We start from the raw sequence: 14853 nt of genomic DNA, 5'->3' as shown, positions 1-14853 counted from the left end.
TCTTTTCCTTTCCCCTCACCCCTGGCATGCCTTGTCCAACCAGTGCCCAGCTTAGTTCTAAGGTCTCAGTCTTTCTTATCCTATTACCATATATCCTACTGTAGTTTAATTAGCTATTTCTGCCCATGCCCACATATGATTAAATAACTGAGTTTGGTAGTGCAAACATTCTTATCCTACTTTCTAGAATACTTTCATACTTTGAATTGTGTGATAAGAAGGTACTCTGGAAACTTATAACAGCCAGACATATAGCAAATCCCAGTGCCCATATTGTGTAAAGAAAACACATACCCCGAGTATAGCTGTGCGGAGAAACTCATAAGACAGAGCACAGTAAAAATACTAAGAGGCTGAATATACCAATGGAAAATGTCTAGGCCCTGTATAATGGAACTTTGACTTGCAATCTGCAGCAGCAGTCCAGGAAGCCAGGCTGTTCTAAGTCAGACTTGTAAGAAGCCAAACTGCTGTGTCATTACAATCGAGGAAGCCAAACAACCCCTGTATCAATTGGCCCCAAACAGCCATGACTTGATTAGTAACTGACAGCTTCCCTAATTGTCATCCCTGCTTACAATGAACCAGAGAAATCCAAATGTGCACCCCTAACCAATTAGATGGGATGCACCACCTCTTAGCTCACCTACAGATTCCCTATGCCAACAGCTTCCAATCAGGGCACACTTGAAGCCTTCCCTTGTTTCCTACTACAAAGTTTTTCTATTCTTCTGCCAACCTTTCAGTCTTCGCCAAATGCAAGTGGTAGTGGCTGACTTCTATGCTACAGCAAGTTCTGGATAAATAGTCTGCTTGTTCTGCTTTGGTCTCTGTTTATTTCCACAATATTTAAGTACAACATATTATTTTAATTTTATCTTAACGAAATTTGGTCATATATTAAGCTTTGGCTACGTGGTATCATGCATAATAGCTATCCTCACTGTGAGGTAACATAGAGGCTTAAGCTTAACCTTTTAGATTTGAAAGGCACCCAAAAGTGAAACATAGCTGAGTAAGAAATAAGTCAAGACCCCCAAGTACCTGCCGGGAAGGATTCAAATATTTAATGACCTCTAAAAGTAGATGAGGACTTACTCTGCCCTATTCAGTCTAGGTTAATCCTAGGCTGATCTGTAAGGTAATTAGCAAATGTCATATTAAAATTAATTACACAGTCTGATGAACCATTGAGTCTCACTAACATCATCATAAATAGTCAACTCATTTCCTCTATTTTTATGTTACCCAGAAACCCCAAATGTATTGAGAATTCCCAACCTTTCTGCAATAATTTTTGTTGGCTATTTTTCTCTAATCCCTATATTATAACATCATTTTTAAAATAATGTAAAGTTAGGTCAATCTGTTCTTTAATAAATAGATTATTTGGGCCTATTAAGAAATGTTCGACTTTGTTAAAATGACTGCCTCTATTTCTTTTATTTTAAGACCAAAATAACTAAGTTGTTTCAGAGGGTTAATTGGTATGGGGGAGGAAGGGAGATGGGGGACCAATTATACCCTGGAACTTGAAAGAGAATTACTGTTTAACTCTTTTTTCAAAGTGTATTTTGACAACAATATTCCCAGGCTATAGAGCTAAAGTGCTTTGCTCATTTATGAGGATCTGTGTCTCTTCAATATCTTTAACTCCCACAGGGGAACAATAAAGTCAGAAATAGTGGTCATTATTAACCCTCACTATAGTGGGAAGTTCAAAATAAGGCCTGCTTGTCTTAAACAATAGTTTCTTATATGGAGTTATTTTATATATGTATGTAAAGAGAGAACCAGGTTTAAATTTGTTCCATCCCCAGCCCCTTGTGCCTACACAGGTAGTGTCAGTGAGTGTAGATACCAGCTAACAGCACCTCCCTCTTACTCTTTAGGTCTTAAACTCTGCATGATCATCATTTCCTCCCAGAAGCCAATCTGCCTCCTCCCATCCTCTATCTCCCAACCCCACAAAGTTCTACCTCTCTTTACCCCTTTCCCCCGCACTTTACGTTGTTTCACTTTGGCGTTTTTTTAGTATTACTCTCTCTTTAACATTTGTTTCCCTAATAAAACTAAGCTCTATCACAGTAAAGACCCAGTACAGTTTTACTCACTTTTCCACAGTGCCAGGTTCTTAGAAGGGACTCAAATGTTTTTTGAGTGAATATATCAGTGCCTGTGGGGCATGGCTGGAAAGCCAGAAGACTGAGACAAATAACACTAAACGTTTCTACTTCAAAAAGCAAAAACTGGAGAGTTAATACAAGCCAAACAGCAAGGAGGGTCTGGTGCCCAGCTAATGGATTTTTTAAAAATGGTGATGGGGAACCTGGCAGGTGGAACGAGGATGCAATGGAAGTGTGGTGTTAGTTGAAGCCACTTATATGAAATAAATAGCTAATGTTCAGTTTGTAGGTTATTTGTTAGCTGTGAATGGTGGGAAGCTGTTTCATATCACAGAAGGACCAGTAACATCTACTATCATCAGAATCTTGAGTCAGTAGGACCCAGTGAGAATGAAGAGCACAGAGGCCCAAGCAGAACTGAGAGGAAACCTTATGAATAAACCTGGGACAAATGCTGTTTCCTCACATCTCCAAATCCACTAGAGAGAGATGGCCAGGGTCAATGCTGAGGCAAACTGAGCATTCCTGACTCAGCAATCACAGTGTTAAAAACTAGCATGGAAGATCCAGGCCAGGTGCCTATCTTTATTATTGCTCCAAGGAGCACCCACAAAGGGAAGGCAGAGGCTAATACCTAGGTTTTACTCCAAAGGTGCCTCAGACCTCAGACCATAAACAACAGAATACTAGTCAGTTTCTGTGGTATCTCCACAATGCTTTCACTTGTCCCACTTTTAGAAATGGATTATCATTGTGACTGTGCAAGTTATCCTCCCAGCGACAATGTATGAGTTTTTCTCCATATGCTCATTGTATGTCCATACAAAACAAACATAAATGTCCATAACAGCTTGAAACATAAAGGCCCAAACCAAAATCAACCCAAACATCCATGCACAGGTGAATGAATAAATGAGAGACTTGATCTATACAAGGATTATATGTTGGATTTTTAATATACTTTTATGACTATTCACATATACCCTTGAGTATTTTAAATTTACATCTAGAAGAAACTATTAAAGCTTTTTCTAAAGTGGTAGTACCACTTTATAGTCCCACTAATTATGTATGAGAATTAAAGTAACTCAATTAGCAACATTTTGTGATGTTGAACTTTAATTTTTGTCATTTGGTAGACATGTGGAGATATCTCATTGCAGTTTTAACTTGTATTTTTGATCATGAATAAGGATACTGAGAACTTTTTCATGTTCTCCCCTTTCCTTGTTTCTGTAAGTTGGGTTATTTGTCTTAACATTCAGTTGTAGTTCTTTATATACACGGAACACAAATTTTTTGTCAGATATATTTTATATATGTAGCGTGTACACATACACATACACACATACACACACACACGAAAAATAGAAGGTAAAATAAATTAGGAAATCTTAAAAGCATCCAGAGAAAATAGACTCTTTTTCAAAGGAGAAGCAGTAAGTCTAAGAGCTGAATTTTTAGCAAAAACCATAAAAATATATATGTTATACACACACATATATATATAAATATATTACTGTATGTACTCCATCTAAGTTTGGGGTTTCTTTTTGCATTTATTCAAGGTATCCTTTAAAGAGCAAAATTTTAAATATTTGATTTTCCATTTATCATTTTGTTTTGTAATTCTCAAATTTTGAGACAGATGTATTGTTTGCACGGGGACTTGAATCTCAGAGACAATTACAAAGCGTTTATACTGTCCTTACACTAAAGATATCAACTCACAGATTCTGTGAGTTCAATGATTTCCATGCAGGACAAATAAAGAAAACCATGGCTGGGTATATTATGTTGAAACTCTTGAAAAGCAAAAGAAAATGGAAAATCTTAAAAGCATCCAGAGAAAAAGTAATCACTATTTTCCAAGAAGAAGCAGTAAGTTTAAGAGCTAAATTTTTAACAGAAACTATGAAATCCAGAAGAAAACGAATGGTACCTTCTATGTACTGAAGGGGAAAAAATCATGCTAGAATTCTATATCCAAGAAAAGTATCCTTCAGATATTAGTATAAAATCAAGACAAAATCACTGAGAATTCATCACCAACAGACTTCTATTTCCAGAAATTACAAATGGAAGTTCTTTGGCTAAAGGAAATAATTCCAGGTGGAAGCATGAAATAGTAGTGAGAAAGGAAGAGCACCATACAGGTAAAAAAATTAAAATAAGAATCAAAGAATATTTACTGTTACAATATTAATCCTACTAGTGTCTTTTGTAGTTTATAAAGTCTAATAAAATAAGTGTCATTCATAACTCAGGGGAGACTGAGGATAAACAGAGTTAAGTTCTCTTAAATTAAGCACTTCTATTTTCTTGACTGAGTGTTCCTTTCCCCTTGGTTCTTTTAAAATGACTTAGAGCATCAGGATTTGCAAACCAGAATTTTGTAGGACTAATAAATGTTTAACAAGAGAAGTCAAGAATAATGTTTTACAAAGATTTTTTTTTTTTTTTCATTTTTTTCACTTATCAGGTCAATATCAGAGAAAAGTCTCTTAGTGAGCAATGACCTGGTGGTTTTTCAAAAACAAAGCAAGAAACTTTCATGTCACCATGAATTTAATACTGTCTCTTGTGTTTTCCTTTCCAATCTCTTTGATTGGATTATGTTCAAGGATACACAGGGGTCTCATCTTTTGAGTGCATTTGAGAGTTCATTTTCCAGCTTTGACATTCAGCTCAGGAGTTTCAACAGCAATTAATCAGAACTATCCATATCGGAAACATTGTTAATCTTTACCAGGCAGAAGTGGTTATGTTTGCAACTAAACTTCAATAGACTCTTTGGAGGTAGGATTTATTATTTTGCAAATGTTTTGAAAGGGAAGACATGTCTTTGAAGCAAAGTGGGAGAAATAGTTTTAAAGAGTTAGAACCAAAATCCAAGAGTCAGTCAACCAGACCTGGAAGGAAACATTTGTTTCTGCTGCAGGTTATAAGAACAGTCACTTCAAGGTTGAACACCATCCAAGCGTGCATTAGAGCATATGGTTATCCATCCTTCAAATTTCAGTCCTCAGCCCTTCTCTGCCCTCTCCTCTGTATGAGCTCATTTCTTCCTGATTTCAATTATCACTCGGTGCCTCAGTGTGGATGATTCCCAGATTCATTCGTTACCCAGCAGGTATTGAATCCCCACTGCAATAATATATGTCATCACAATAGTTTCCATTCGTTGAGTTCTCACAATTGTCAGATGCTGGGCTAACCCTCTCTGTGCACTGAGAGGGGTAAAGTATGGTGGTTGGGATGATGCAGGGTCTGGAGGACAACTGCCTGGGTTCTAATCCTGACACTGCCACTTGCAAGTTGTCTTACTTTGGGCAAGTTGTTCAGTTCTCTGGCTCTGCTTTCTCCTCTCTAAAACGAATATGAAGAGGACCTACCCACAGAGTCTTGCTTGTTTCGTGCTTAGAATTAAATAAAAGATTCTACATAAAACATTAACATAGTACCTTACTCCTAGTAAATTTTCAAACATTGGTTATAATAATTGTTATTAATTATCACTCATTTTTTTTTACAATGACACACTATTCCTAGGATGTAGGCGGTATTTTATCCAATTTAAAAACATGCCTGTGTTCTTAATCAGCATCATAAGAGCCGCTCTAAATTATGGCCCATGGGAATAATGCATTGTTAGAAAAGATATCAGTCCTAGACTGCAATTTGCAAGAATATGCAAATAAGAGGACTGAGATATCCGTAACAATCTCACAAAGTGCTATGAAAGCTTAAGATCCTGTATGTCTATCTGTAGCCTTGTTCCTCTAAGCTGCACAGAGTCACAGAATGTCAGAGCTGAAAGCACAGTAAACACAAAAACAGAACTATAATCTCAGTATAATGCTCCATTTACAATGAAGGATATTCATCTCAGAGGGTCAAGGGATGTGATGACAGTTGCACAGTTAGCCACACAGGCAGAGCTGCAGACTCTGGCTCTGCTTACCATGTGGATGCCCCACCATCAACATTTCCAACATTTCAAAAGGTAAACATATCATTAAACACATTTGTTACCTATTTGCTACTGTTTGGAAAGCCTCGTGTTTAGCAAAATTCTCTTTCTCACATACAACACATTGCAATTCATCAGAACTATCAACATTGGAAATATTTGTACTGTTTACCAGACAGAAGCAGCCATGTATCCAACTAAACTTTAACGGGGTTCATCATTTTGCAGACGCTTTTAAAGGTGAGGTGATATGGGTTGGCTGTGTCCCCACCCAAATCTCATCTTGAATCCCCACGTGTCATGGGAGGAACCTGATGGGAAGTAGTTGAATCATAGGGGCCGGTCTTTCCCATGCTGATGTCACAATAATGAATGGGTCTTATAAGATCTGATGGTTTTTAAAATGGGAGTTTCCTTGCACAAGCTCTCTTCTCTTGTCTGTCACCAAGTGAGACAAGCCTTTTACCTTTACCATGATTGTGAGGCCTCCTCAGCTACGTGGAATTGTAAATCCAATAAACTTCTTTCTTTTGTAAATTGCCCAGTCTCAGGTATGTCTTTAACAGCAGCATAAAAATGGACTAATACAGGAGGCAAGGCTTTGAAGCAAGGTGGGAGAAGTGCTTCTTTTTTAAGTGCTCAGTTAAAGCAAAACACCAAATTGTTGAACTAGTCCTGGAAGGAATCTTTTGTTACTGCTACAATATATGAGGCGCTCATCCCCTCATATCCTGTCCAGCAGGATATTCTGTTGGCTGGTAACATCTCCAGAATCTGACTGCTTCTAACCCCTTCCAGTGCTGCCACCCTGTTCCAAGCCATAAGCATCTCTTGCTTAGTGTACTGTGGGGCCTCCTACCTATACATTTTGCCTTACTTTTACACCTTAGAGTGTATACTTCACAAAGAATAGACTCCACAAAATGATGCTTTTATAATGAAGTCAGATTATGTCCTTCCTATACAGAAATGCCCAATGGCTTCCCATCAGACTCACAGAAAAACTCAACTCCTTTCTGATGACCTAGAGCTCTGCACTCTCTGCTCCCTACTCCTGCCTTCCCTGGCCTCATCTCCTACAGCTTGCCCCTCATTAATTCACTCCTGCTACATGAAACCCCCACCATACACCCCCAACTCCCCATTTGTTAGAAACTTTAGAACTTTGCCTTAATTGTTTCTCTGTTTCTCTGCCTGGAGCAATTATCATTAAGACACCTATGTGGCTCACCCTCTCACTTTCTTCAGGTCTTTGCTCAAGTCCCTCCTCAGTGAGACTCGGCTGGATCAGCATGTTCAGTTATTGTACATGGCCTGGAATGTGCACACATACACACTGAATTTCCATTAACTGCAGTTAGGAATTTATATAGCATCTAAAATAAACCAGGACATGTTTTAGATTTAAAGAGGAGGCTGCTAATAGTAATGCTGGCACAACAGGAATAAACTAGGCCTGCCTTTGGCAAACTGGGACATATATCCACCCACATGTAACATGCTCTGATTTTTTTCCCTTGGGATTTATTGTCTTTTGACAAATTTTTATATTCACATATTTCTGATGTATTTTAGTTATTGTCTCTGTCCCTCTTAGAGCATAAGTTCCATGAGAGCAAAGATCATCAGTCTCTTTTTCTTGATGTATTCCACATGCCTTAAATAGTACCCAACAGGCTGTCACAGAGTAGATTCTCAACGTTTTTCTAAATAAATAATAAATGATATAAAGAAGTCAAAGATGATCCCAAAAGTTATTAACTTCTAGCATCGAATGCATTTTTCAGTTCAATTCTATCAAAAATGGTGAAAATGAACAAGATGAATATGCAAAACCAAAATTGGCATCAGAGCCATGACATTCTAGATTCTTAATACTGGATCTAGAAGACAGATGAATGGATGATCTGGCTCTATTTTCTTTCCTTGAAGAAAGCAAATGTTTAAATCAATATTCTCCAGTTATTTTCCTGTTGTGCATCTGTATTGGTCCATTCTCACACTGCTAATAACAACATACCTGAGACTGGGTAATTTATAAAGGAAAGAGGTTTAATGGACTCACAGTTCCACATGGCTGGGGAGGCCTCACAATCCTGGTGAGAGGTGAACGAGGAGCATAGGCACGTCTTACATGACAGCAGGCAAGAGAGAGTGTGCAGGGAACTGCGCTTTATAAAACCATCAGACCTCATGAGACTGCCTTTTCTAAAACCTTTATAAAACTCATGAGACTGCTGCCCTTTATGAAACTGCCCTTTATAAAACCGTCATATCTCATGAGATCTTATTCACAATCATGAGAACAGCACAGGAAAGGCCCCGCCCCTATTATTCAATAACCTTCCACTGGGTCCCTCTCATTACATTTGGGAATTATAGGAGCTACAATTCAAGATAAGATTTGGGTGAGGACATAGCCAACCCATATCACCATCCTTGAATGTCTCTGATTTGCTCCTTTTCATCTTTAAAAATCTCAGGTAGAAATTCATTCCTAAAACTTCCCATTTCCCCCACTCCCTCAACCTAAGAAAAGTCACACTCTCAAGAAAATGTTACTATTCTCTTCTGATGTTATTTCTGTACTTCATATATGTTCTATAAATGCATATGTCTCCTTATGTACATTCTGCCCCGTCACTTTCCACAGTTTACTACTTATAATATCTTCCACATCTTCCCTGTGACTTCAGTGGACTGTAAGTTTCTTAGGAGTTCTGACATTCATTTTTGATTTCACAACAACTAACACAATATGTGGCATACAGTGAGCACCATATGTGTATTCATCAATCTGAATTGGATTTAATTTGATGACTATTAGATTGGATTCAATGACAACGACACTAACCAAACTACCCACCCAAATCTGGCTGTGTGACTGCTGCATTCCAGTTTAACTCTTAAGACTTTATATCATTGTGGTATCAAACGCCCTTTCTAGCACAGTATTTTCAATTACTTATAATTTCTTTCCCTATAACTGACCCCACCCCCAATTATAGATGATCTTTAAACACTTGTTGCCATATTAGAAAGGGCTACTGTTTTTCTTGTAATACTATAAATAAGGAGTCTAAATTGGGTCCTTCAACTTATTAATGCATGAAACAATTTTTAAAAATGAATTTGAAGCTATCAAATCTATCTTCACATGAAACCTTCTGCAGTTGTATTGTCAATCATAATTTCCCACATATATAAAGGAATACATACACACCAATATATCTATCCCTAAAATATATAGAATAGATATTAACTGAAACACATATTCTAATTCCTTAAAACTATTTTTGATCCTCATATTCTGAGGCCTGTTGGCCAGGTCCTTATTGACTGTGTTACTGAATAATTTGTCCATTTCTGCTCATATTTTCTGCTTCTGAGTGCTTCACCATATTTCATCCTGAGATGCTTTTACCATATGTTTAGTACTACTCATCTCTGTTTCACCTTAATTAGACTCAATGTCTACTGTATTCTTAGCTGGAAATGATCTCCTTTTTATCCCTTCAAGCCTACTTTAGATCTGAATCTTCCAACAATGAAATGCCCAGAAATGCCTGAAATACAGTATATCATCTAGGCAGGACTATCCAGACTTCCCATTAGCTGTCAAGTTTAATATATTTTGCCTTCTACAAATCCATCCCTGGCGCCTTCTGCCGTGAAAGTATCCAATGTGAATAGGTGTTAATCTCCATCATTTAAAAATCTTCCCCCATTTGCTCCATCAGAGAATATAAAATGTAGCATCTTTTCCCCCAGACTTTCCCAGCATGTTTCCTTTGTTCAATCTAAAATCAGGCAATTTAAATGACAGGTGCAGTTGATTTAAAGTGTGCTGACTCCCCTCCCCACCGCTAATTCCAGATTCTATCTCCCTTAAATCATCATTCCAATGAGGAATGGGGAGAAACAGACAAACATTACTGAAAATCGCTAAGGCAAGTTTCTCACCAGGTTGCCTATATCATGAGATGATCTTGACAAAGTCCAAAAGCCACCAGGGGTCTATTCGAAATAGTTGCAAGGGTCGAGCCCTCACAATTACCAGAAATTCAAGCTGCCTTATGTATGTGTGGAAAAGATGTGTAACCTACTGGCTCTCCAAAGCACCTTCAGGAAAACATCCTGTTCACTCCGATGATATCTGTATTTCAGCAAATGTCAGCAAGTCCACATACTTGGGCAGAACAAATGTTATTTTTCCTTGCATTACTGTCCAAAGAGGAATTATGCGATTCTGTAGATTATCACATGGAGTTCTCATTGGCGTGTGGCCAAGGCCTAATAGTCTTCTCCAGAGGAGGCAAATTGTGACTTAGGTTCACTTCTGGCAAATTGCTTTTTGTATTCGATTTAATTTTGTTTTCATGATTTTTCCTGAGGGCTCATCCGGCTTCGCTCAACTAACTGGTTTAACAGAGAAGTTTAAGTTCAGAAAAACCTCAGTATTTCCAAGATTTCAGAATGCCTTTTTATTGAATTCCTGATTAGGACAAGTGAGAATAACAAATGTTTTATACAGATGTTCAATTCTCCAACATAGATATGGTTTAGAAAAAGGGGGGAAATCACAATAAGTTATATTGAACATAATTTTACTCAAATTCAGGAGCTGAGTGGGGTGGGGGAGAAGGGGAAGGAAGAGAACAAGGAAGGAGTTTTTCACTTAAAATGAAAGTTAGATTCTCTGAACAGTGACTTCCTTAAAAGTACATTGAACAGTTCATGAGTAGCAATAATAAGGCAACAAAGAAAATTAAAGATACGTATTCAAAAGAAGAGACATAGAGCCAGGACTCAAAATATCTAGAAACTTGTTCTCCTTTCACACTAACCAGCTGGAACAGTCAGCTATGATTAAGCTCAAGATACCAGACTGACTTCATTAATGAAACATTATTATTGGAATAATATGGTTTATAGATTTTAATGATAAACTTGGGGGATGCGATAGTTGCCATTAGATTCAGGTGCATAGAACACATGTACAGAAACAAAAATTGAAGTAGTTGAAATGAGGTAGAAATGTATATTTTCTTTACATAAAAGAATTCTGGACCTAGGTAGTCCAGTATGGAGGGAACAATTGCCTACTCACCAAGAACCCAAGCTCTCCCTATCTTTTCACTCTACAATACTATTACTTGTCTTCAATTTTTAATGTTGCTTCATGTTCCAAAATGGCTGCTGAAGCTACAGCCTTTATGTCTGCTTTCCAGGGAGAAAGAAGAGGGAAAAACAAGTAGCTGAATCAGCACTCCTTGTAGAACCTTCCTAGCAGAAACACCCTACCAGCTAGATACATGGAGCATGGAAAACGTAGTCTTTTAGCTAGACATTCTAACCAAAATATTGATGGAAATACATCCTAATCAAAATGTTGGTTCAGGAAAATGTCTATTGATTAGGCAGCTTCAGTCCCTGTCACGTGAGTAAGGTAGTCTTTTTACAAAACCCGATAGGGGATGCTTTGAAGTCTGTTGGCCTCTTTCAATCATTCTCTTTATCTTATATAAATAGTTTCTAAATGCAAATACTTACTTGGTTCTTTTTATTTCATGATAAAATCATCCTATGAACAAGTAAAATGTCATGCAAGATGACATATTGCTGGCTTCTCACAAAATGTTAGTGCTACCCTCAGCATGGGTAGTGAGATTGAATGGACACTGGAAAGGCTCATCAGACCAAAACCACCCACAATATATTGCATAAATTGTCCGTCGTAAAAGTTATTGCTTCTCCATCAAGATAACATGCTTTTTAAAAATCTCACTTAAAGTATGTGTTAACCACTATGCCATTCAATTCCATTAATCCGTTTCTGTGTATTAGTTTATCAAATTAAATATTGTCATGGAAAACATAGAACAAGGTTCTGAAGGAATAGAAACAAGTTAGGTACATTTCCAAGAGGTAGGTGGGAGAGAAGTTGGAGGCAGGGTATAAAACGAGGGTGAATTTGGGAGATCCACCTAGCAAGACAGAGCATGTAATAAGCATTTCATTTCTGAATAAATGCATGAATGAAATAAAAATACATGCACAGAATAACATCTCAACAAACCTTTCTGGTTGACTATCAGATAAATACATGAAGAGACAGATGAATGTATGAATAAATCCTCAAAGGTGAATTTTATCAATGATGAATCTTTTAAATCATGCCACTATCCTTGCTGGTATGTGTGCTCCCTATAGCCATCCTTGGGAGTTGCTGATTATGCTAAATATTAGAGCAACAATTACAAAAAGAACACTGAGAGCCATAGATCACATGCCAAACCAAGTGCTGGAAGCACCAATGAGGCAGGCCAGAGGAGTAACCACTGGGTTATTACTATCAGCTTTAACATGTAATTCTTTGATCCAGCACCAAAACAGACGCTAAAAATATAAACACTCAGCATAAGACTGATAGACAAAGACTTTCCTCTCTTGACTAGGATCACATGGGTGTATTCAACCTAATTATTCACTATACTTCCTTTTCTGGTCTGGAGGCTGCATGGTATAGTAGTTAAACACATTAGTTATAGCTTCAGGAAAATTTGAATTCAAATGCTACATCTCCTCTTATTAGTCGCACAGCCTTGAGCAAGTTCCTTAACTGTTTTACATCTAAGTTCCCCCATCTTTAAAATGGGAGGAATGCTACTGCCTACCTTATAAGTAAGTGTGAGGATTAGGTGAGGACTCAGTGATATCAGCCACAGTTATGAGTCATTATGTGTTGGGGTTATGAGGGTCTGTATTAGTCAGAGTTCTTCTGAGAAACAGAACCATTACGAGAAATATATCAGAGATAGATTTATGTCAAGGAATTAGCTTATGCAGCTGTTGGGGCTACCCAGTCTATATCCACAGGGCAAGCTGGCAGGCTGGAAATTCAGTTGTGTTGGTGTTGAAGTCTTGAGTCTATAGGCTGGAAACTCAGGCAGGGTTTGAGTGTTACAGTCTTGAGTCAGAATTGCTGCTTCCTTGGGAAATCTCCGTCTTTGCTCTGAAAGCCTTCAACTGATTGAATGAGGCCCACCCACACTATGGACACAAATCTGTTCTACTTAAAGTCAACTGATTTATATGTTAATCACATCTAAAAATACTTTCATAGCAACATATAAACTGGCCTTTGATGAAACAACTAGGTGCCATAACCTCACCAATTTGACACATAAAATTAACCCCCATAGGGACACAATAAAAATGTCTGTCCACACCCAAATTCTTCCCAGAGAAACAAAACACAAGAGTTACAGATTGGAGAGTGCAACTCTAACCTGTATGACAGATAAAGGCTAGGATGGAGCTGTGGTTTATATTTGCAGGTAAGTGGATTCAATGGTTTCAGATACTCCTACTCTCAACCCTGTGCCAGTTAGGTTAATGCAAACAACCCAGGGAGTGGTGCCAGATAAGATTTACAGCATGGAGAAGCTGGGAAGAACTCACATTTCTGCTGATGAGTTAATACCTGAGAAAACAAAAAGGAAGAGCTAGTTTTTCTTCTGAAGTTTTCCAGCTAGATAAGTTTCTCCTTGCTAAGGTAGAGACAGTGGTGCCCCGACTTTCTGTTGATTGCACTCTCACGGAAAGGAACTATCATGAGCCAAGAAGAAACATTTCCCTCAATATCCTCCTCTCCTCACTATCGCTGTTGTTTTTATTACCAGCAGACTGTAGTGTTTATACTTCTTGTTAGAACCCTCAAAGACTTAGCCTCTGAAATTGAAACTCTGGAGGGTTATGAGGCTTCCAAAACCTAAGGAAGTTTTCCAAGACATATCAAGAGAAATGCAATCCTATATTCTACCAACATCATATTTCCTCTATCCTAGAAATCACCCTCCTTCCTCATCCCCCAAAAAACTTCAGTTGAAAACCAGAACCAGGCCTAGTGTGGATATCCTGACATCTCTAAAACAAGTCCCCCATCACATGGCAAAACTGCTCTGTCCCTCACAAAAGTCCTGGGGGCCTCTGCCAGCTTGATGCTGAAGAAGCCTGACATACCCCAGGTAGCAGACACCTGGGATTTCTTAGGGTCTCTTGGGGGCCCGTTTAACTGTCCTTTTAAAGAGTGCACCTTGCCCTCAACTGTAAGGAAGTCTGAGAGCAGAAAACAGATGTGCTGACCTCACCTCTCACCTCTCTCCCCTTGGCCTGGAATCCAGTGTTGCTCACTTCCTATTCACTAGAAGCAGCTTGCCTGGGCAGGACTGGGTCATACTTCATTTCAGTCAGCACAGGACAGTGGAAAGTTGCCTGCAAAAGGCAGATGAAAAATTAAAGTGATCTTTGGCCAACAGTTTCGTTCAAAATGCAAATCTACTCAGCAGCGTAGGAACAGCATGGCATGGCCCCTATGTGGGAGATTAGAATGCAGCCTTTCAGAACCACAGCTCTTTATTCCAAAGCCAGCAGAAACTGGCTAAGGCTTGGCACTTATCTTTTTGCCCTAACGCCAGTTGGGGAATTCCCGAATGCGTCCCTAAAATTCCAGGTGATTGGGAAAACCTGAAGGAGTCTAAGTACCACTATTTGCACCCAGCCCTACCTGATTTGAAGGGCTGTATGGAACCAGGAACCAGGAAGAGAATGTGGGCTTTTGAGCCAGTACCCTAACTTACCCGCCCTGAAATCTTCAGCTAATTATTTTATTTCTCTGAGTGAAACCTTTCTAGGCCACATCTTGAGGGGACTCTTAAGCTGATGTTTTAGAGCTAACATTTCCCCTGGCAG

At 38.5% G+C, this 14853-nt stretch overlaps 1 long non-coding RNA gene across 1 annotated transcript in view; it reads right to left on the bottom strand.

The window, feature by feature from the left end:
* Positions 1 to 14371, bottom strand: part of LOC120367215 (uncharacterized) — a 62731-nt gene extending 48360 nt beyond the window's left edge. The window contains exons 1-2 of the long non-coding RNA XR_005581636.1: positions 14260 to 14371; positions 13537 to 13585 (exon numbers count right to left, since the gene is read on the bottom strand). This is a non-coding gene — a long non-coding RNA (uncharacterized LOC120367215). The remainder of the gene's footprint in view (positions 1 to 13536; positions 13586 to 14259) is intronic.
* Positions 14372 to 14853: the final 482 nt, after the last annotated feature.

Source organism: Saimiri boliviensis, chromosome 8 (genome assembly GCF_048565385.1).
Source record: "Saimiri boliviensis isolate mSaiBol1 chromosome 8, mSaiBol1.pri, whole genome shotgun sequence".
Classification (NCBI taxonomy): Eukaryota; Metazoa; Chordata; class Mammalia; order Primates; family Cebidae; genus Saimiri; species Saimiri boliviensis.
The sequence above is the reverse complement of the archived record's forward strand: the minus strand, read 5'-3'. Positions and strand labels throughout refer to the sequence as shown.